Source organism: Aquila chrysaetos, chromosome 5, assembly GCF_900496995.4.
Source record: "Aquila chrysaetos chrysaetos chromosome 5, bAquChr1.4, whole genome shotgun sequence".
Lineage (NCBI taxonomy): Eukaryota > Metazoa > Chordata > Aves > Accipitriformes > Accipitridae > Aquila > Aquila chrysaetos.
Window position 1 is genome coordinate 74592194 of NC_044008.1, and position 24165 is coordinate 74616358.

Here is a 24165-nt window from a genome sequence, read left to right on the forward strand (position 1 = left end):
TTTTCGCCATGCTCGGGCAGTTCTGCCGCGGCGCCCAAAGCCGCGGAGGGAAGCAGACAACGGCGATGCGGGTTTGCCTGGAGGGACTTGGCAGCAGCCGCAGGTGCAAAGGGTGGGGAGTAATCCCAGGTCACACATGCCAACATGGAAAATCACAGGGGTTGCCCGGGTTAGGAGGCAGAGCGAGCGAGACAGCTCTTAATCTGTCTTTCCTGGGCTCTCTTTGCACAGCAGCCATTGCTTCCCCAACACGCAGAGCAGCATCTCGGGCTGTACATTAAGGGGCTATACACGAGGAGGAGAACACCCCTGTGAACCCATTTCAAAGGCTGGGTGGAAACATGTATTTATCTTGCCTCTCCATGCAAAAGCCAGTGAGCTGATCTTTTTAATGCTGCTCTCCAGGACGTCTGCCGTGGGACGGAAGGTCCTTCAGCAGCATTAGGGGCTGCTCTCTAGCTCTGCTCACAGGCATCTCTGCCCAGAAACCAAAAGAGCCACAATAAGGGTGTTTTTAGGAACTGTCAGAAGTTGCTGCCACTTTTAGTACTCAACACCTCAGAGAGCAAATCCCCCCCTCCCAGCCTCCTGGTTCACCTCGCTGCTCCACCCTGCATTGGAGACTGGTTTCCATTAACACTGTAAAGCTAATAAGTCTCCTGAAATCGGAGTGACCTGGATCATGCTGAGAGAGAGTGTGTGTGCGCGCACGTGCTGCTTGCTAGTGAAGACAAAATGTTAGGTTGGGCTGTTGTGCACACAGACACACTTAAAAGGGGAGAATATTTCTTCCTTTAACCCTTAGGATGCCCTGCTCTCCAACTTTACCAAGCTGCAGCTATCTGAAGCCAGGAGGGGCTCTTTCTCTTTAGTACTTCTTATTTTTTCTATTAATTGATGGGGTATCCTTTCATCACAGCCTTCATCTCAAGAAGAAAAGGATAGACACCTATCCTACAGCGCAGTATAGGAGAGAAGGGACTGGTTGACTAGTTGCAGCATTTCAGTAAAGCAGTATTATTTCTAGATGCCAAACTGCCATGATGTAAGCTGGGGCAGAGGGATGTTCATTGTCGTCTTTTGTAAAACTCCGGGTTTGGAGTCATGTGAATCTCAAATTTCACTTAAACCCATGCTGCTTCTAATGCTCTTGTTACACAGACAGAAGAAACTATGATCTGAAATACCCTCTAAAGTTTTAAAAACTAAAAACCAAACATGAAGGATCCTAATTTTCAAATAAACCTGTATTATTTTCATTCATTTAGCCAATGTCTTTCTTCTGGAAAAACAATTTCTTGAAAGACTGTGCTGGTAATATTGAAGGTGCTGCACTGGTCCTCGACCCAAAGAAACACAAGACCTTTCGCAGGGACCAGCTGTTCCCTCCCAGAGCTGTGCCAGCTCAGGCTCCAGAAAGTGCAATACGGCCACGTCGTATTGTGCTACCATTGCCTTTCTGCTTTATTGTATTCATCCATGCAGTCACACATTATAGCTGCCCAGGTAAAAATCAATATAGTCTGGTAGTCCAGTGGCGTGTGTGCTGAGCTGGGTGAGGTGGATGCCAATATTTCTACTGGTGTTATTGCTGCTGTTGTTGCTATTATTACAGTTCCTATTGAATTAACACCTAGGTCCCCTGTCATAGAGTGAGAGCCCTCAGTGCTAACACTTACAGATGTGAAATAAAATTGTGAGGACTGGCCCAAAGCATCTATAATCTGACTAATACTTTTCCTCCCCCTTACAAATTGATGTTGCTTAATACTTTTGGAATCTTGCAGCATTTCAGCCATGTGAGATTTTTTTAATAGCCTTTTTTGTACAGGGACCTTTTGGGCTTGGAGGGGGTTGTTTGGTTTTGTTTTGGCTTTGCTTTGATTTTGTAATTTAAAGGAATTCCTTGCCACTGTATTGTAAAGGGGTTCCATCAACTTGCAAGCACGTTGACAACACACAGCATCTAGCTTTCTCATTTGAAAAGGACACTTCATTTGGTTGGGTTCTTTTCTGCTAATTTTCAATACAGCAAAGCTAGCTTTTGATCCAGAAATATCTCCAACAAGTAGTCACTTCTTCAGAAAAAGAATGGGGGAGTGGCATCTATTCTGAATGCTGAGGCACCGAGATAATGCTGGGCTTCAGAACAAGCTTGCCTGGGTCTGCCATTTTCGGGAATAACAGTGTGGGGCATCTAGATCTGGACTTGAGTTACTTACGGAGTCTATGCCACCACCATCACCCCAGGAGGCAATGCCCCTGAAAGGGGACAGTCCCCATAACTGATGGAGTGTGGCGGTCCCTTGACAAAACATGGGCTGTCCCTCTCCCAGCAAATCCACAGATTACAGCTGCAGCACAATAACTTGTTTTTTGCAGTAGGACGCCCAGCGATACCACAGACGTTACTCACGGCTGCATCCTGGAGCCCAGACGAGAACATTCATTTCACACCGCAAACTTATTTTTTTCCCCCTCCGACACTTTCTTTTATCGAGTTTCAATATAATAAACAAAGGGGACGATATTATTTCACTGGCAAAGACTCCAACTAATGCACAAACAGTTTTCAATACTGGCACACGGAGGGACTTTTTCACCATATACTGGCCAGTCAGACCCATATCAGTCCTAATGGCACAGGGAAATGGAAATTCAGATCTTTCACCTTGAAGAATAGCGGCAATTCATACACTGCTTGTACTCCCCTCTCCCCTTTTTTTTCTTTTATTGCTAGCGCAGCAAAACAAATCATCACAGTGGTATCAAAGGAAACTTTTCCAAGCTGTTGACAACAGCAAAGGGACAGTTTCATATAACTCAGCATTTAATTGTCTCAGACCATGGCACTGTGCTTTGTGTGCACGCTTCAGTTCTCATAATGACTTTGGGCTCGTTGCTTCACTCCTCTGGGCTTCTGCTGCCCTTTTAGATGGTCCATTTGGATATAAATTCTTCCATCTGAAAATCATGAATTTAAGCCTTATTCTTGGCTTGTGCCAAAGCCATTCCCAATAGACTACACCAAAATTGGTACCTAACTAATTGGAACAAAGGGTCAGAGGCAGGTGAGTCCAGCTCCATTACTCTTTCTGTCCTGTTGGCTTTTGCTACAGGTGCCCTTAACCGTGCTGGCTCCTGGGCTCCAGCAGCCCTTTGACTAGTTACGAATACAAGCCATATTTCATGTATTTGATAAGCTTATTCTATAACTCTATCTATTGTTAATCTAACGATAAAGCACCAGCAGTGGTTAAAGCAGACAAGCACTTTATTTTTTTTTTTTCAGAGTTGGCTTTTGAGCATTCCTTTCTGGAGCTGAAAAGATACTGAAGTTGTTAAAGACAGCCTCTGTACGAGTGTTTTATAAAAGCAGAGTTTTTGCAGGCAACCCCACAGTATGAGATCCAGAAGTACCTGCCAACTTTCATGGCAATGACAAACTGGAGTCCCCATCCCACCAGTACATCCACAGGGTAGCACTGGGAGAGCACACTCACGGAGGGAAGTACAGGCACTGATAACCAAGAAAACTTGGGGGGGGGGGGAAGCAAACCTAGCACAATGCATCTGGGTATCTCCATCAGGCAAACTTCTCTACCCAGAACAAGCCAAGATTCATTGCTGGCCAAAATTCCTGCACTAACACTAACCCCCGCTTGATTAAGTGATTTTTCCTGAGATGATGATGCAAGTCATTGTCAGAGAAAGGGGCTTATGCAAGGCTGCAGCAGACCCTGCCGAACACTTGAGCCGTTCAATGGCCCAAGCCACCGCACAACCCGTCAGGCCTGTTACCTGCAGTCAGCTCCCCCATTGGAAAAACATGCAATTTTCCAAAGGTAAGGGAGTCTTGGGTTACTAGGAACACAAATCATTATGAGTAAAACTGCATTCCCAATTTATTGTATTTGTTTTATTTATAATTTTATTACTTACTCCACATTTTCCATATTTTCCATGTGTTTCACGTCATTCTTGTCCATTCAGGCCTTTACGTGGAAACTTGGGCTCTTCTCCACTGCCTAATGTGTTGAAGGCTTTATAAACAGCCTTGTTTCATTGTTTGCTCTGCATGTTTCCTTCCAAGAGCATGCGACTAACATGCCTGGTACAAGTCTGAATGTTCTCTCACTGAGGAACAAGATGGGGCAAGAAGTGAAGAAAAGCAACTATTAATGTGATAAGCTGGTGAAAATAAAGACCATCAACTTGGTCAACTGGAGTTCTGACAAAGAACAGTTTGAGACTCCTCTGATTTGAGTTGGGTTTTTTCACGTTAGGGATTTAAGTTGTCAAAGACAGAGATTTTTTCCATGCACCACAGTCAAGGCTGAAGACTGATCAACGTTGCATGTGCACACCCAGATCTGCCACCGAACCAAAAACCACAGTTCAGTGGATGACAAGGAAACTCCTCCCAACGCTGGCAGGTTCCTTCTCTGCTCTACGCTTCTGGAAGGTAATATCATGCGTTTGTGTGCACAGTTAATTCACTATTTTCCCCTCTCCTGGATGCATAGGCAAGTATTTTCTTTCATGCTCACTTCTGACCGCAATCTGTGAGCGAATCAGGAGTGTTCAGCAATGCCGCTTTTAGCTGCGCTTTCAAGGTTTTGTGTCAACAGGAACATTAGGTCAATTTGCAAGCAGCCCTGGAAAATCTGGTGCAGCATCTCTAATGCTATTGACAGGGCCTGCTTAAATTCGGCATTGCCGGGCTAACAGTTGTCATTCAGCTCTTGAGCATATTTACACCATCTCATCTATTTTTCATCAGTCTTGCACCCTTCATGACACCCTTATCAATTCATGAGCGCATTCATTCTGATTCAGTGCAATCCCACGAGTACCGAGTCACACATGAACCTGAATAATCTCTCGGATAGCAAAAAAGATGCTCAGTTCCTGCAAAAAAAATGCAACAAGTTTACTCTAGATTCTATAGTTAAGGTGACTTTTTCATATCAGGGACTCAAAAAACAGCATAGTATTTGATGGCAGAGGAGGGGCAAGGAGATTGGATTAAAACATCTGGCGAGGTAATTAGATTCACTAAAAAGTTTACACTCCAAACTGCCCCTACATAATTGATGGGACTATTGTGATGTGTCACTTCCACTTACTGGCGTTCAGCAGCCGCTCTCGCCTTGCTGCGCCCTGCGCTAACCTTCGCGGCTGACCTGCTGCGGTCCCCCTATTAAAGCCGCAATTATGGGGTGACTCTTAATAGCGAGGTCTTGCTTCAGAGTGGGGAAAAATGTTTCTGTAGCTCACATGCGACAATTAAAGATAATTTAAAATGTAAGTAATTGCACTGGGTTTCTGGAAACTACTGTAGAGGTCTTGTCCCAGGCATCTGACAGGCATGGTGGTGTATTTTGACAAGTTTTGCGCAGATTTCCATTAAATACCAACTAGCAGCTCTATTTTCTTTGGAGTCATTGGTCAGGAAATGGAGATTGTGAAAGGTCAGGCCTGGAAGATTTGGGAGGGGATGGAGGTGTTATTCATGTTCTGATCCATGGGGATCTAGTTCCAACGTAAATCCTTCAGTCGTTTGATTCTTGCTTTCTGCGTAGTCTTTGAGCAGGAGAAAGGTAAGGACAGATCCACAGAGAAGAGCTTCTGTTGAGTTACTTTTACTCCTGCAGAGATGCCAGGCAAGGTGGGACCCACAAAATGTCCATCTGGTCTCTGGAAACCTGTAGAAACCTGGTGAGTCTGGCTTGAGAGACCTGGCAAACACCAAAATGTTTGGTGGGATCTCCATCCCACCGCAAGCACTGCACTAAACCTCTTAGTTTGCAAAACTAGATTTGAAACTGCAACTTCTCCAAGGCTTCTGCGAGGTCAGCGAAGTGTGAACATCATGCAGAATGCACCCAGATACTTTCAGAGATTCAGCAGTCCCTGAAAGAGTTTTGTATCATGAAAACAGACTGTCAGATGAGTTTGGATTCTGCCACATGGTCCTAGTGATAATAAGCCATCTGTGTGCATCGTGCTGCACACCACCTTTCCTCTCTCAATTTTGTCTCCACTTTTCTTCCAAGCCCTCTCTGATTTGACCTACATTTAAGTAACCCAACAAATGCCAGCAGTACACATAGCAGAGTTAAATATGCGCTCGGTTACCAACATGCTAATGAAGAGTGAGTCCATCTACATCAGAGTGAAGATAAACATGTGAAAATAGGTTGATCCATAAAATGGAAAAGGCCCCATCAGGAATATAATCACCTTCTGCCACATTTGACTGATTTAGGCTCCTGTCTCTGATAGTGGGACTTTTGCTCCTAAATCACTTGGGGTAGGGTTTTAAAAGATGTTTGGTAACACAAAATGCAGAGAGGAAACTTGTACAACATTGAAAATTGCACTTTTATTTGCTTTTCTGTAGCTGGATTTCTAAATTATGTTCAAAAGCTAGAGCTTACATCTCTGTATTATAGATGTATTCAACTTGTGCCACTGCATAATAAAATTAAATATGTTTATAAGCAGTTGCAGGATCAGGATGTCTGGAAGCTTTACCCTTTGTATAACTTTATATAGGACAAAATACATATAGGAAATAAAAGCTAGGACAGACTTGCCTTCATTATTGCTTTCAAGTGGCTGTCTTTCTGGCTGTAATATTTCAGATGCATTGGTAACACCATGGCAGCTCACCACAAAAAAACCATTGCGGGACTTCATAAAAACCAGAAAATGAAATTAAATATAAAAAAAGAAAGAAATTAAACATGTCTCTGAGGCAAACGCAGTGAAATGCAAACTTAAACTGCATGACCACAAAAGAAATTGCATCAAACTTTAAAATTATTTTTCTTCCTTTCTAAAACGAAATGATCCCAAATAAGAATATGCCTGAGCCCCTGGTCTTTATATTTATTCCAGTGTGGTGTTTTTAATGAGGGACTCAAAGAGAAATTACCCTTGAATGTAAGGAGAGTTTCAGTTCTTATTTTATCGTGACTCAAGTATCACTTATGCCATGGCCAGATCCTTATGGATGAGCCAGAATGACAGGAACTGGTTTGGGGGTTGGTTTTTGTAACCCAGAATCGCTTCCTTTTTTTTTTTTTTTTTTTCTTTTTTAAATTAAAAAGTCATCGATGTGCTCAGACACAACACAACACATGTAACAGTGACCCAGACAGAGGGAAAAGGGTCCGCGCCCTCCGGAGAGCCGCGGCTGAGTGCGCCTGACAAATGCCACCGCGTGGCACCGAGCAGAGACAGGCGCTGCAAAAAGCATTCCTGGGGTGATTTCCTGGTGCCTCTCCAAGCTGACAGAGGAGGTTTATATTAACATCACATGGCTGTCTTCAGCTGCGTTTGTTAGCACAGCCCATTTGGAGATCTTGCCATGTTGGGCTGCATGGGGAACAGGACAGGGGGGGAAAAAAAGTTAAAAAAAAAAAAAAAAAAAGAAAAAAAAAGCAAGCAAAACATTTTGGTTTTGAACGCCAGCATCTTCATTGGTACCGCTATCAAACCCAGGGTCCTCTGGCCTTGTCCATGCAAAACCTTTGTACAACACTTCGAGGGCAGCTTTTAAAAATGTTTTTGAACATATAACACATAGGAAAATAACACATTATAGAAACTTGGCAATGAGTTTGCCTCAAGTAGCCAAGCTGGGCATGGAAAAAAAAATTAGACAATAAAAGGTCATTTCTAGCCAAGTTTTAAGTGAGTATACAATACATACCTTTTTTTTCCCTGCTCTTTGCCTTAGTTATTGGCCAACTTGGCTAGGAGCTTATGGAAAACACTGAAGTGGAATTATTATAATTGGGTTTTTTTTTTTTCTTTTTGACCAAGCAAAAGTTCTTATAAGCAATAATTTAATTACAGCAAAAGAGTAACACAGACACGGTTTTTAAGGATGCATCATCAAAAAAACCCCCTCTTTTCTACACCATACTTTAAACTAAGGCTAGTTCATGAGAGCCAGTGATCTAATACTACTGCTATTTATGATTTTTTAAATTATTTATTATAAAGTATGTCATAAAGTGGAAAATTACTGGTGCCGATCACATTTCCAAGCAGGCTAATTTAGAACCGAGTGCCGTAAGTCAATTAGGATAATAAACCTGCTGGAGTGAGGAGGGGGGACTTCTCTTGGAATTAACATTTTCATCCTGCTCCTGGCGTGCTGTTACGTGGGGATCAAACAGGAGACGTTTAACAAGTGGCTTCTGAAGGCACCCTTCCGCCTCGCCGTTTGTGTGGCAGCTCTCCTCCGAGATGGCTTCAGTCTGTTGCAACATGTTCCCACAGCCTCCTTCCTTGCCCCCAGGTATTTCAGGTGGATGGTTGATTACGAGCAAGCTCCTTGCTGACGTAGGTTGCGTATTTAACATCCTGCTCTGCTTCATACCTACATGCGCCTTGGGTATTATTTTATTTTTTTGGAAGGGCAGAGTTTGAAAAAATCAATTAAAAGGAAATACGGGATTTTTTCCCCTCTGATAGCTTAACTGGAGGCATCCTCCTCGCCTTTTGAAGGCTGTGGGCTTTTTGTCTGGAGAGATCTTCTGAGATGTTTGACCTAGAAACATGGGTAATTCAAGCTTGCATCAGCCCAGGCATCTCTGTGGCCTGGACGAGATGATACTTCAGAGAAAGTTGCATAAACAGCTCATAGACAGCAGCCTCTCTGCGCTGAAATATCCTAATGATGCTGGGCTATTTGGATGCAAGGACGCTGACTCTGGATGTAAGGTGACTTAAGATCAGTTTTGAAAAGCTGACCTCCTACATGAGAGAGAAAAGGAGTCAGGCATGACAGTAAAAGGGAAAAAAAAAGACAGATTTGAAGATGAAAAGCAAAAAGAAACAAGGACCACAAGCCTGAGACCAACAGAAGTTTATACGCTGCAGGTTTGGGCTATGTTTAAATAAGAACAACGGTTTCCTCTCTGTCACTTGTCAATGGAAGAAGGCAATTCCTTTTCAAATAGAGCTGATCTTACATTTTCTCATATTCTCTTGGAAACGTCCTTCCAAGCTGGATTACTTTTTTTTTTAGTAAGTGAAGGTTTTGCCAGATGCATTTACCTCTTCGAGGTTTTTTTTGTCCTTTCACAAAATAAGAATCTAAAGTTAAAAAAAAAAAAAAATCCATTTCCATTTATGCTACTGGAAAATGGGAGGAAGCTGCAGCAATGGAAAAAGCAAAATGTCTTCAGTTTGGAGAGACTGATTTTTTAACAGAAAATATTCATGGCCAAACTAATTGTGCAGAGAGAAGGGTATTATTTCCCCCACCCCCAGTAATATTTCACAGCAGAGTGCTACAAGTCACCTCCAAGCCCATGTTGGTTGCAACATGTAAGCAGCGAGCAAATGGGAATGGGTTGTGAGCAGAGAGCATCGCCCAGCTGGCTGTCACGACTGTTTTGTGCAAACCCACAGGCAGGCGTCTCCAGCCCATGAATTTGGCACCGGGCGATGCGCCGCAGCGATGGAACAGCCAGCCCTCCGGGCAGACTTCATTGCAAGCTGTTTACTTGTGCTACTGGGGGGTTCGCAGCCCAACAAGCCTTGTCAAGCTCAACATGTGTAAGGCGGGTGTGGCGATCTCTAATTATACCCCTTGGGAAGGACTTACATGACCTAACATATCTAGCACATAAGAAGTCCATTCCACACTGTTTAGATGGCATTCGTTAGCTGGCACGACTGGTTCTGCGCTGCAGCAGCAGGGAGTTGGGTGGAAAGTAAACATGGTGAGTAACGCCAGAGTCACGTTGGATGTGGCAGGTAATAACTTGATTTGTGACAAACGCAGCGGAGAGACTGGCTGATGCGACTGGCTGCCTCAAGGAATTGTCTCTGGTGATGTACTGCTGGTGCTTTGCATTCATGAGTTCATAGGCAGAAACGTCTGCAGGTGAGACTATCAGCCTTAGTGGTTCAAGAGCACTGGATGGACCTCCTTGAAGAGAGTCAGTGGGAAGGGTATGGGATTGGGCTATGCTGCTCCTCACTGCCTGCCCTGTCCCCATCTCACCAGGCTGCACATTTTTTGGCGAGGGGACTCTCCTTTATTCAGCGTTTGTGCAGTGCCTCTCTCGCATCTTTCTCTTTGGCTCACCTGTTAGTCATGCTCCAGCAGAGCTACTGAGAACTTCAACCACCCAACAGACGCGTGTGCATCACTGTACTTCTCTCATCGCTGGGGAACCTGCCCAGTGCTATCGTAGACAACTGGGGAGGGGACATGGCAGCCTGCCACCCTTTCCTCAGTGACAGGACTGTGTATTCCTGCACTGGTGTCTGCAGAAGTACCATAAAATGAAATTTTAAAAAAAAAAGGTCTGTGCAGAAATGATGAATAGAGGAATATGCCTTTTGCTTACAAAATCCAGAACTCATCCCACTGCTATACCATCAGTTCTGTTCTTGGTCTCTGCAATCGCCTCGTCTCTTTTCCTCAGCCTTGCCCAGACACCACCCACTCACTCATCCTTTGGGCTGATGGGACACAAAGTCTCACCCAAGTGCGAGACACTCAAAGCATCAGCAGGAGATCCCGCCTGGCCAAAGAATCTGGAGGTTTCTATCTTTTACAAGTCATTGTCGTCATCTTAAGCAACATCAGAAGGAAATTGCTTTAGGGCACTGTCATTACTGTTTGAAAGTATTTGTTGACAGTGCAATGACTGTGCCATTTTTATGAACCTCAGGCTGGGTTAGATATGAATGCAAGATCACCAGCTTTAGCACCTATACATCAGCCAGCTGAGCTGAAAAATGAAGGTCTCGGCATCACCAGGAACTGGCAGTTGCTTAAAAGTTACTACACATCTTTGTGCACAGTCTTTGCCAGCGACAAATGAAAAATGATGGACCTAGCTTAGTTGAGGACAAAATATAATTAAATGCCTACATACCAATGTAATCACAAAGAGGTAGGTGATTAAATACCATTACTGAGCTGGACCAAAACCTGTTAGCAGGAAACAACAGATTGCAAATAGTTACACACTTTTGCTAATGAGTTACACAATCTTACACTCCTACAGCTACCAAGAATCTGCACGTTTCCAGGTCTGGCTGGTGCTCACATGGTCTGATGGCATCACCAGAAGGGTGCTCATTTATTCCAGATAGTGAAAGTAGCATAGACTGGATGTTTCCCATGCAGGAATTAGACTGACCCATGCATCATCCAAAAGCCCTCCTCCACATACATCATTGTAAGACATGTCACTAAATTCAGTGCTTACAAATGAACCTGCAAGTAGACATCACAGGTTTTACTAAAAATTAGGTGTGCATTAGCAAGGCTGCTAATCACTGGGCCGTTTTCTCCCAGCTTTTCCTCCTTGACAGCTCACAAGATGCTAAGTCTCCACCTTCTTCACCGCAGAGATGACCCTGGATTCAGTGTGAGGAAATGAAGATTAAGACAGAACAGAAGTTCCCTTTTCCTTCTCCTCGACGAATCCCACCACCAGTGATTTAGAGCTAGCACCTTTCATGTCAAGAATTAGATGCCAACATGACCTTCAGCAATAGCTTTTTGCCCTGGACGCTGAAGTTATCTGGTGTATATGAAAATGGAAAGTCTATGATGCTGAGTGATCAGCACAGGGTCAAATTTGTACAGAGGTAACTATTTGTAAGTATTTGACGACCCCAGCCTCCAGCATCCCAGTCATTAGGCAGATGGTGGCAAGGTCCATGGAGAGTCTAAAGTCTGGATGGAGGAAAGAGGCAAAGGGATAGACAGACAGAGAGATGTCATTATCGTAACGAAAGTTAGATCTCCCGTCCTTTTCCAGTTGGAGGCTGTCTCATGCTGCTGAAAGGTAGGGATGGTGGCCTTTTCAGGATCAAGCCATCAACCTCATAGAGGAGCCAGGGCACTTAAAAAGCAATGAGAACATCCCTGCGTGGAAGGTGTCCTGCTGGAGAGAGGTTCCCCGGTGCAGGCAGAGATGAGGTGGACAGCACAGGGCTCCCCTCCGAGGGTGTTTCCCATTCCTTGCCTTGCAGGCAGCTCCACCACTCCAGGCTATTGACTCACCGTGACAGCTCAGGATGCGTAACCTCACCATCCTCTTAGCAGAAAGCTATTTCTGTCTCCCAAACAAACATAGGAGAAGCTTTGGGGAGGCAGAATGAAAAACTGCTGCGTGGGTTCCCTAAAGGACGTGAAAGCAAGGAGGTGATCGTCTGCCATCTCTTACCATCTGATGGGGCTTAAACCCAATTTTGTCCAAAATCTGTGGACAAATAGCAGTGCTCTAACCACAGGATAACACACTCAGAAAGGCTGGCTGAGATCCTAGTGTAGCTGAAAGCAACTTGAGACCTGGCCAGCCCAAGCAGAGTATTTTGTTGTTGTTTTTTAAAAATGATATTCATTAAGACCAGGAGTCGGGCAAGGTTCCTCTCTTTTCGTCAGGCCAATGTGCTCTTCTGCAACTGCTAATATTGAAAGAAGGAGATGGGGGAAAAAGAAACCTCGGAAAATAAAACTTATTTGGCACTGCTGATTAAAACCAGTTTGTGTTTCATTGTGAAAGGCTGTGTTTGCTCAAGGTTTATTCAGTTCTGGTCTCTTCCATCCACATAAGGTTTGTTTTAATGACCGTGGAGTTATATGAATCTATTAATTTTTTTTCCTGAAGGTTTCATAATAACAATGCCTGTTTTTTCATATAGCACTTTACAGCCACGCGTCTGGAAATGCATTGCAAATGGGCAATTAGTGTCAGCCCTATTTTGAAGATGGAGAAACTCACACAGAGTCCTAGCAAGACAATTCCTACAATAGCAATGCCAAAATCAGGCCTTTAGCTTGATCTTGAAAAAATTGGAGCCAGAGCCTGAAAAAAATCTCAAAGACAGTTCAGCAAAGAGAAACGCAAAGCATTTCATTCAGCAAGGAATAACAGAGTGCACACGCACAGAAAGGGGAATGACTGACACAGAACGACTGTCGATCACTGGGCGAGCCTAGCACAGCTCATGTTGTAGTCAAGCAGGAGTCACCAGTCATCTGCCCTCACGAGGAAGGCAACCACTCGACCAGAAGGTATAAATAGGATTATACGTGCAAAGGCCTTAAGAGATGCGCTTTCCTGCCACCAACCCTGGGATGCTCACTCCAGCTCATGGCACCCATCGTCTTGTAGGAATGCAGTGGCCCAGGATAGACAGACGAGGGGACGGTAGCAAGGATGGATTGACCCACGTGGGTGCCTTAACCTGAAGAAGAGAAGGAGGAAGAGGACTGTTTCAGTAATGACAGACTTCAAAGAGGCCGCTGCAACCACTTACACCCCAAATCCAGTGCTGGTGGAACCCACTCTAATGAAGGTTTAGAGGTTCCTATTTTTTGACAAGGTCTTGTTTCTTTTTTTCCCTCCAGGTGTGTTAATGGGAAAATCTGGAAAGGTTAAAGCTCAGAGGAGAAAAACACCGAGATAATATTGAGGCAAATATCTAACCCTTTACTTGGGCTATGTGGGAGGCAAGAGAAATGTTATATACAGGGGAATATTAAATTATTAATATTATGTCTAGGTTGAGAGTAATCAGATTCCAGAGATATAATAACCACCTGCTGCCTCCTCAGCTATGGATGCGTGGAGGTGTGCATTTAATGAGCAGACTCGCACGAGGAGGACCACAGCCTGCAGGGAAACAGGTCCTGGGGCAAGACACGCTGCCTTGCACCGCAGGTCTGAATCCAGCCCACCAGGGAAAACCAGCAGTTGCGCAACAGCTCCTTGTGCAGCGAGCCGAACAAGCACCTGCAGTCCCACCAGGAGTCACGGGGAGCGGGAGGGGGCTGAGCCAGGCTGTCCTCCCACCCTCCTGCGTGGATGGTGCAACCGTAAGCTTGTCTTCCCTTCTGTTCTCCTCCAGGATGAACGGATGGTGGGGAGACTTGCTACCAAATCTGGGCACCACCAGAGATGCTGACACCAAACCTGCCCCCTTCCCCGATGCACTTGGCTGGATAGGCTTCTGCAAACGAGAGGTTGTGGTTGTGCCGGGGCACAGCTGCCGATTTGCTCCCAGAAATATTGTGGAAATACATTCAGCTCTTGTCAGAGCTGCTGGGTGAAACTCCGCAGCCCCTGCAAAAGCTCAGAACAGTCTTACCCCGGGGCACTGCGCAGCCTCCCGACCTCTCCATCGGGTCCAGCCCGCGCCAGGCTGCAGCATCCCGGGATGCCTGGCCCTGGCTGGTGCTCCTGAGCCGCTCTTCATGGATGGGCCACCCCAGAGGAGCACCCACGAGCCACAGAGAAGTAATTGAGGTGGTGCAGGGCGCCTGGGCTGGCAGGCAGCTGGGAGGAACTGCCGGCAGGTTGGGGACACGGGAGTGGGGCGAGATTAGAGCCAGCCGGAGAGCCGCCGTCATATTTCACTTTTCTGCTGATCCCCAGAAACCTGTCCATAGATCATCCTGCAGGAGCAACACGTGGATCTAATTCTCTAATGCCAGGCCTCACTGCGCCGTTATCCACATAAATCCTGAAGCCCTGACACCAGCCTTTTCATCATTTAACTGGAGTTTGTAAGGAAAAGGGAGAGGAGGGAGCGTAGGCTTGGAGGGAGAGATGGGTCTCAGCAGCAGGCATGGCTCCTCTTTCCTTGTGGCCTTTATCCTCCTTAATAATCCTCTCTCTATTTCATATATCAGCTGATAACATGTGGGTCCTATTTCCCCCCCACATCTGAACGAGATGGCAGATAAAGCCGTCCCGCAATCTGAGGCATGTTTGCAACTGCTCTTGATTACAAAAGAAAAAAACCTCTCGATGTGATGAATGCAAGCCTCGGAAGGGGTCCCCACGCCATCGCAAAGTGCCCTGGGTGACTTCGGTTTCAGGCTTCATGGTGCATATTCTTGGAGCTGAACCTCTCCTGCCTTTGAGGTTACGGGCCAGTTTCTCACCTGAGGTTCACTGGCACAGGGAGAACCCTGCCTTTTAATTACTCTCCCAGCTCACTTTATCTACTTAAACAAATATTAAATTTGAAACAAATTCAGTGGCATTTGGAATAAATGCATGCATTTTGGGGCAGGAGATTTTGAGAGTGTTTCATCCAAAATCTTTTTCAGTGTGAAAAATCAGGAGTTTTTTGTTTAAAAGAATAGAAAATAAAGCCAGAAAATCTGAAATTTTAAAATCAGAAGGGGGGGGGGGGAGGATTAATGAAGGCAAAAATTGTCCCTCTTTTTTGGGGGGGGGGGGGGTGGAATTAATAGAAGTAATTTGGGGCAGGGGGGGGGGATGCAGTAGAAAAAAATTGCCTGATCAAGTGAAGTAACAGAGAAAGTATCAACCAAACTGGGGACATTTTCACCAGTTGCTGCAAGTCCTTGAAGTTTCTCCTTCCTAAAAAACAGAGAAAGACAATTAATTCAGCGCAGAGCTCAGGACCGGTTTTGTCCTGAGATCATTTCTCAGCACCATCAATAGCATTTTGCTTCACACGTTCGTTTATCTTTCAATTCTCTTGAGCAGACGATGGTCTAAATTTCCAGCCTTCCTTTTGCATTGCCACCCATCGGCTGTAAATCAGGTCCTCCGTAGGTTTTCTGTGGCTTTGCTGCCAACCCAGCTGTGGGCTTGAATCGAGGGGGAGGGTGCTGCCACCCAGCCCCGTGCCAGGGCTCTGGGGCTCATCCCTGCACTTGGGTACGTGCCCGTGCTCCATCTGGAGGAGTAGCCCTTGCTAAGCCCTATGGTTCGGAACGATCCTGCACCAGGCTGGTAGATCTCAGTTAATTCCATTAGAGAGCAGGCCCTGTTCTTTGAAGCTGCCACACACTGGAGCTTATGAGAAGTGAAGAGTGAAGAAAAATTTAGAAAAATACAAAGGAAGAAAAGATACCGAGAGGGAAGGAGATGGTGAATGGCAAGAAGGGAGTTAATGAGAGCCAGAAATGCAAGTTGGAAAAATGTTGATTTTATTTAGCATTAATTGCAGGAAAGAGCCTATAAAGTGCGGTAAAAAATTATTAAGTACCACTATGCAATGCCAGCTTTGTGCCAGCCATCCCTACGAAACAGGTGTATTATTCCTAGTTCCCTAGGTATAAATAAATAATTGCTTTCCCACATCTTTTTTATGATGGCATTTCATTATTTTTTACTGCCGTATTGTTACGGCTCCAACTCCTCCAGAACAGATTTGGAGATCTGCCGGCGAGGGAGTGCGTGTGCATGTGCGTGTACGGATGCACACATGGGTTGGCACGTGTGAGGTGGGTAAGCGGTGAGGTGTCTCAGATCACAGCATCCCAAGGGACCATGCAAAGCCTGATCCCCCTGCCCACAGGTTGAAACAAGGTCTCACCTGTGCTCCAAGCTCTGACAACAATATCCAGATGAATACAGAAAGGAAAATTTTGGCCACAGATACAAGACAATGTGCATCACATCAGGGAACCACTCAGCAATCCAGAGGGAACAGCTGTAATAAACAGGTCAGCCAAGTTACCTTTCCCAAGAGAGGGATTGCCCTGGGACAGGACGTTTTGGAGGACATCACCCTGGTTCAAACACTGGTATCACATCAGCCCGTTTATCTTGATGTCAGGGACACAGAGCTGGGGTTTCCCTGAGATATTCCATCCATCCATGACCCCCATTTGCAGGTACTGAAATTACAAAAGGAAAATAAAACCTGTATTCCACTCTGCTTTTAATTTTCTGCTCATGATCTGCCCATATGCTCTTCCCAGCATCGTTACATGCAGACTCTGATATTGCCTGAGTGAAGAACAACGAGGGCAGATCACATTTTTCCTGAGCAATGTTTATATCAGCATTTTGGGGCTTGTTTTATCGAGTCTCTCACTTCTCAGACGGAGACTCAGCAGGGAGATAAGCACTGGATGCGTTTTCCTAGCAATGTCTCTTGCTTCAGATGAGGCCACCAAAGACGTTCAGGGAAGCAATGATTCCCTCGTAATGCCTCAGTCCAAGCTCTGACCTGGAACCGTGGGCTCTGCAAATACGCATAAATCTTCAGCTCACGTCCAAATCACTGCAAGGTTCAGTGAAAATAGCAAAACTGCCAGTGAATCTAACCTAAGCTTTAATCCAGCTCCGGCATGATTTATGACCTCAGGTGGAAACCATGAAACATGATGGCTTCAGCCCCAAACTGGAGGATGGTTGGCTACCCCAGCCCAGAGCTGGCTGTGTTCAGTGCTGAAGAATTGGGGACAGCCAGAAGCACAGGTGAAATTAAGCAGCACAGACACATCCCAACAAAGTCTTCAAACCCTGTTCATCGTGTGTTGAGTAAACGTAGCTGACACACAAATCAAACCAGTGTCCTGCTCAAGTCAGAGACAGGAAATTAAACAAATCAAAGAATAATAAGGGCAAGCAAGCAATGAAGTTATTTTTTCTGGTTGAAAAATAGCAATTCACTAGCTTCACCATTTGTGAACAGCGCTTTCCTAAATGCGGAACTCTGGAATAGTGCTATGGTATTTTGGGACATTTATAATGGCTTTTTAATATTTATTCCCCTATCAAAATATTATCATAGACAGTAGGAGACACAATTATTTTTTCCTGCCTAAAAAAAAAGAGGAAAGAGAGAGGGCTTCAGTCTCAGTGACCCAATTTGCTAGGGAAGAATGGGTGTCACATCAGCAGGGAAAGATGCTTCTGTTGTTCCCTGCTGGCAAAGTTCCCTCCAGACAGAAGCAGGAATGATTATCTCTACAGAGCATTAACGAGGCCATTTCCTCTCCTTTCTCTGACCCTCGTTATCTGCCTACATATTAGCTTGGAAAAACTAACCACGATAACAATTAGCATAAGATCCCAGGTGACATGACCAAGAAGACTTTTGACCAGCCTAGATATCAACACTGCATATCACTAGTAACCTCCAAATAATCATTCTCATTCAGCCCTTGAATTTTGAGTCTCTTTAATAGTTTAGCTGAGAAATTGGTGGGTGGGGAGGGGAAGGATGGGTGAGGGAAGGGATTTCTGCATCATTACCGTATTGAAAGGCAGCCACGAATTGCTGCTCGGCTCCGAGCCTGCAGTTTACAGCCCATGTTGACGTGGGCTCATGGGTAACATCTGTATCCCGTCCTGGTGCCAAGTTCGTCTTTTTTCCAATACTCGGCATCCCCCCCCCGCCACCATGTGCATGTAAAGGGAAACACTGCATCATGGATTTTGACCAAAAAGGTAATCCCGGGAGGTACGTTATAGCAACACCTGCAACGCACTGTGGCTTTTCCAGCCCAGACTACCGTTATTGTGGCACAGGGCTTCCACCACCCACCCCCCCCAAGGGACCCACAGACGGCCGTGAGCTAATAAGCCGCAACGCAGATGGTTTACAACACCCCACAGGCTTTTGGGTCATGAGGCGATGAGAAATGGGTCACCCGGCCAGCGACTTCGGCGGCTCGGGGAAGGCGATGCCGTGGGTGCAACAGCCCCGTGCAGCGCCCGGACCAGGCTCAGCGTGACAGGGGCAGGGGGCTGGTGGAAAAGGCACGTGCCATGTCAAGACAGAGATGCCAAGAGCAATCAGGGTGCCAGGGAATGGGGCAAACTGAATTTCTGCTTCCTGGTTGAACAGCACCCAGAATCACTAACTCTCTCTCAGTGCTACTTCCAAGCATTTCAGTTACTGTTTTCTTCCATTTCTTTATGCTGAAGGTGAGCGACCGCTGTTGCGACAGCGAAGCTGAAAAACCAAGTCCTTGCGGCTTTTCCCAATTCTCCCCCATCTCTGCTGGGTGCTGTGCAAAGGAAGCTGGAGGTGAATGGCCCTTTCTGACGGCAGCGCTGTGGAAGCGGTGATTCCCTGTTTCTGGGAACGTTACCGATGTACCTCATCTGTTCTGCACCCCTCAGCACTCTGCAGCCTCCAGCGTATTTACCAGGCTCCTAACATTCGTGACACAGCTGCTCCTGCCTTCAGAGGGGTTAGACTAGCTGGAGATGCTCAGGAAAACATCTCTGATGCTGAATGGGTTTAATTCACTGCAGAAGCAAGAAATGAATCACTTTATCTTTATACCACATCCATTTCTTCAGGCAGCCTCCTGATTTCTCATAGCTATTTCTCATCCCTGAGATAGCAAGTGTGATGTGGACATAGATATCACAAAAAAGCCGCCTGACCCCAGCTCTCTCTGTTAAAGCCTAACACGTCTGGCCTAGTCTGATCAAGCTTTTTCTTGAGGTGGATGTTGGCAAAAACATAATCCAGAGGGCTTATTCGCTCCTTCTCTTTCAGTGCAAAGCCAGAGAGATTCCCAGCTCTCCTCATAGGAAAAAGTAAGCTTGCACTGAAAGGGTTTCTGCAGGACCTACCTTGTAAATGAAATGAGATTAGTAACAAAGTTTTTGCCTTTTTTTTATATTTCAAGTGAAAGAAAGAGTGTGACAAGGAACCAGGAGTCTGTCTGCCATGGAATATTCCTGCAGTACTTGGGGCTGTGGTTTATTTTACTAGTGGTGACTAGTTCAAGCCACATTTAGTCAATAAATATGAGATATGAGGTCACTCCGCCATTTAGCTGTTACCCTGTCTACATATTTCACAGCTGGGTAGTAACCTTTTAACTAGCGTCTACCTCGGTGGGGAGTCTCCATAAAAAAAGAGCCAGGATCCATTGGTCGTGGTGGGGGATCAAGGCATAGGAGCACCATGGAGATTTCTGAGCAAGCTGAGTGGGAGAAAGGGAAAGCTCAGGGCTTCGCTTTTCACTTTCTTTCCCCAGTTTCCAGTGACGTAGCACCCAGCCGAGGCTCAGGAGCCTCCGAGCTGGCCCTGCATCTCCATGCAGATAACGGGCAATGAAACAGCACATCCCACACGCTGTTTTACAGCGAGTTTTCCCATGTTTCATACAGGAATGGGTCAAAAGACAAATTTCCTCCGGTTTCCAGCTTTACAGAACAAACGTATCTGAGCCAAACATTTCCGAGGGGTTAGTTTCTCCTTTTATCCACATCTTATAGGATTTAACAGAAATTCAACTTCTTTAAAAGGTTAATTCTCCTTTTTCCAAGTCCGTAGCTTCTCCTTGCTGCCTTTGCTTTGCTTTGGGATGAGGAGGACTCTTCCCTGGTTTCTGAGCTGGTAACTCCGGGCTAAGTCTGGTTAAGATGGAGCATCCCCGAGTCCAACACTAAACCTTCACACCAGCACATGTTGCAACGAGAGCAAACTTTCTGTGATAGTCCCGGCTACAACCGGGCATAGAAGGTGCATCCCCAGCCCTGCCCCTGCCCTGATTTGAAACCTCCAAGGTTTCAAAGGAAGTGGATGTTAAGGTGTTGTTGCTGTAGCCCTACCTCGTGCCCATCCTGCTCCATCCCTGGCGTGGTCCCGCCGAGGGCTCAGCCCCAGAGACGGCGGCAGCAATCCACAAGAAAGCAGCCAGCGCCAGAAGGGACCCGGGCCAAGTCACCTGGCCCGGCTCCAGCAAGGTATTTAGGTATCGAACAGAAACGAACTGTACGAGTGGATATGGGGAGAAGCGGGCAGGGAAGAGAAAGCAAACCCGCGAGCGAAAAAGGGCCTCGTTAGGGAAGCCAGCTGCGGACCAGACCACGGAGCTGTATTGCTTTACACCAGCTCTGCCCATCGTCCTGGTGTACGTGCGCTGGAGATGAACGGAGACCTAGGACCTCAGCTGGCCTCGTCCTTCCCTGCAAACTCCTGTACCTGCAACGCAACTGCCAACAGTAAACCCAGGGAAGGGGGGGAGATGTGCCCGACCTGCGGAGCAAGGTGCTAAGAAGTCCCTTCCAAGCATTGCACACAGTCTCCAAGAGGCGAGCCAGGAAAGCAGCAGCTCAGCGCTGCTGGCAGGGCCACGGCGATAGCTGGGGTGAGCGCCCGGCTCCTGCCCTCCGGCACGCCGGGAATCCCTGCCCGGCTCTCCCTCCCCGACGTCACGGCCGGGGCTCGGCACCAGCAGACGCGGCTCCGGCGCCGGGAGACGAGGCCGGCTCCTCCCAGCTCAGCTGGAGCCTCCAAAATCAGAACCTCTTCTGTCAGCTGCCTTTTATAGGGCTATAAAACCGCAAGTTCATGTACGAGGCTGTCAGACGTTGGCCGGCACCAGCCTCTGCCACCTTCATCACCACCTCCCCGGCTCCCGCACACACGTGGTCCCCGCTCCCTCCACCTCTATCCCCAGAACCACCGCCTGAGGACCAGTACCCCTCAGATGGACAAGTGGACGTGGAAAGATGGACTTGCAGCAACGCCAGCTCAGGTGGACGTGCCCAAGCAAAACAGGGTACGAGCGAGGCAACGAGATGCCCTTGATTTGGAGCCTCTCCATCCTAACGATGCTCGGAGGCACAAACAAGCCCGGCACCACCGGCGCGGGGCTGCAGCTGGACACCCACCCACCAAACCCTCCCCACCAGCCACCGCCGCAGCCTCCCAGCCCCTCACGGCAGGTTGGGACCAGGCAGTCGTGCCACACGCTATTATCAGACGCCACTAATAACGTGTACACTTGTAATGCTGGGCCCAGCGACAAGAATAACATGAAATAACACTGCACCCACCCACTGAGAACACCAAGTGTGTCACACTCCTCTGTGTCATGTGTTTAAAAATATCTCTACTGACGGCCTTCCCCCCCCCCCCCTTTTCTCTTCACATTTATTTATATTTTTTGAACGCCTAACTTGGCCAGGTGGAAAAAGCTTGCATCAGAGCCAAAGCAGAGGATGGTGACGGGTGTCTGCTTGTTTTACGTTAAATGGGAGGAAAGGGAAAAAAAAAAAAGAAAAAAAAAGAGTTTGCAATTACATGTTCTTTGCGGAGAGGTGTGGCCATTGGCACGGAGAGACGTTTCAGCCTAAACCGCATAGACAGATGCTCAGGGAGGTGGCTTTCGTGGCCAGTGGAAATACACAAACAGGGGCAGCCTGCAGCTGAGATTTTATGGGAGCGAAGGGATTAGAAGCTAATTGAAAGGCTGAGGAAGAATTTGGTCCTCCTGAGGGCTTCCGCTTTGTGTTAGTCGCTTTGCCCAAAGCTGCATAAGAAGTTGGCAGCCCCGGGTGACAGCGCTCGGATCCCCGTCCAGATCTGTGGCCGCTCATTCCGGCTGAGGATCCTGTTGCCGTGGGGCTGGTGGCCGTGGCCATCCCGAGCAGCGAGTCCCCATCGGAGGAGTAAAGCTGCATGAGCCTCGACTAGCCAAAACCAGCAGCGCACCAAGGTCCATACCCTGCATAAACATTTTTCCTACCCTTTCACTGGCTGCAATTTCTTTTTTCCCCAAAAATAAGTGTTGAGGTTATATTTAAATCATCAATACGCATAAGTTAGCTTTCAACCTAAAGCATCCACAAATGGAGGCATCTGGGAGCAAGGCATATTTGGAGAACAGCCAAAAGTAAACAAGTCAAATAATGGGTCAAATCACAGGCGTAAGGGGAATTTTGCCAGCTGAGAATCAGGGCTTTAAGGCAAGGCTGAACGAATTGGCAGGCTGGGAAACAATGGAAGTGTAGGAGAGAGAAAAAAACACAAATTTTGGTAAAATAAAGGCTGAATCCCTCTACGTTACCCTTGTCTGCCCTAACAGCCTTGCCAAAATGACGTAAAATTAAACTGAGGACAATTGCACTTTTAACAGGTACACCTTTACACTGAAGACGGGATGAGCCAGATGAGCGTGAGCAATGCAGGCGTGTGCAGCTGGGGGAGGCTCAATTTCTTTTCCCTTGAAATTCCTGGTGCCCCTCTGGGGCAAACTCTTCCTTTCTAAACCAGCATAGAGCAGCTTGAGTTTCCAGATGTTGCATTTAATTGTCTTTTATAAACCTTCCCAGAATTGGTCACCCATTTTTTGTCTTTTCCTTTTGCACAGGTTTCCAGATTCTCAGAAGTTTTGGACTTTCCCCCTTCCCAACCTCACGCTGCAGCCATTTGGGCTTCACCCCATCATGCAATCAATCCTGCAAACATTGATCTCCCAGGTACAAGAATGTCCTTTCTACTGCTGATGCTGTTGATCCCCACCACAAGAAAACATACTTGAAATTAATCGCTGAAACAGTCCCAGCTGTAAGTATTACATTATACTATGTTAGGTTTTGAGGTTTGTTTGGGTTTTTTTAATCGGACAAAAGCACAGCCACACAACAAACATCTAAAAGTACTTCAGCGATGCTGAACTACTCACATCACTAACACGGGATGTGCCAGGCCGTGGGAGGTACGATATGGCCATAGCTGCACTCCCTGTGGAAACCTGCTGGCAGAAAACTCGTCCTTGAGCCCTCGGGAGCTGTGGCCGGAGCCTGGCTCCACCAGAACTTAAATTCACAAAGTCGACGTGACTCTGTCTTGCCCAACGAGGCGTAAAAGCATCAAGAGCCTGACAGTGCTGTTTCTGTCATCTCTTCAGCCTAATTTAATCGTGCAGAAAAATGGGCTTTGAGCTATTTTTGATTCTTTTTCCAGGATGGGAAAAGGATAAAAACAATGCAATGGGAGGCCCTGAGCTTAAAATCTCTCCCCTTAATTTTTTTTCCCTTCTTGCTTTCTTCCACAATAGCAGGCTGAGACACCAAATCAAATTGCTGGCCTAACGCACGGCTGCTCTAGGGTAGGAAAAAAGCAATTGAGTGGTGCCTACAATTGCCATGTTGTGGCTTTCGGGAGGCTCAGCTGCCGAGCTAATTTGGTGCAGTTTCCTGTTTTTCTATAGCAGATAGAAGGAGAGAAGGGAGATGCAGCTAATCTGAGCTGCCTGAGCTTGCAGCTCTTGTGCTCCTGGGCTGAAAAGCTCAGTGCAGCGCGCTCAGAGCCCCAGCTCAAGCCCACAGTCAATACCAAGCCCAAAGCAGCTTGTCTACTGTGAGGCAACAGATACACAAACTACCAGCTGGCTCTCGCAATGGAAAGCCAAGAGATGGGGGTTGATTCGATTGCTTGGCAGCCATTTCAGTTTGCAGCATGGACTGCGGCTGACCTGCCAGCTCAGAGCTCGCACGAGCCCCTTCCAGCTCTGAATGATCATCACTGACATCCCCAAGGCTCAGAAACCACTGAGTCTACAATGCTTAAGCCTCACAGGTGAGCATTAACTTCATTATTCTCCAAGTACAATGGTGACATACATCTCTCAACTCCTCAAAG

General features: G+C 46.6%; 2 long non-coding RNA genes across 6 annotated transcripts in view; both read right to left on the minus strand.

Annotated features, from left to right (window-relative positions):
- Nucleotides 1-1260: 1260 nt before the first annotated feature.
- LOC115341492 lies at nt 1261-14947 on the minus strand. Of its 3 annotated transcripts, none has more exons than XR_003923427.1 (4): nt 14146-14947; nt 5130-10299; nt 3943-4911; nt 1261-2964 (listed from the first exon to the last, which is right to left on the minus strand). It is a non-coding gene; the product is annotated as an uncharacterized LOC115341492 (long non-coding RNA). The 3 variants fall into 3 exon arrangements; XR_003923428.1 differs by lacking the exon at nt 14146-14947 and adding an exon at nt 11091-12465; XR_003923426.1 differs by lacking the exon at nt 14146-14947 and having other exon boundaries at nt 5130-12463.
- A 356-nt stretch (nt 14948-15303) lies between these two features.
- LOC115341491 overlaps nt 15304-24165 on the minus strand; it is a 29113-nt gene continuing 20251 nt past the window's right edge. For 2 of the 3 annotated variants that reach the window (XR_003923423.2, XR_003923424.2), the window contains 2 exons: nt 16354-16657; nt 15304-15389 (listed from right to left, as the gene is read on the minus strand). This is a non-coding gene — a long non-coding RNA (uncharacterized LOC115341491). The remainder of the gene's footprint in view (nt 15390-16353; nt 16658-24165) is intronic. The other variant, XR_003923425.2, reaches the window with a different exon arrangement.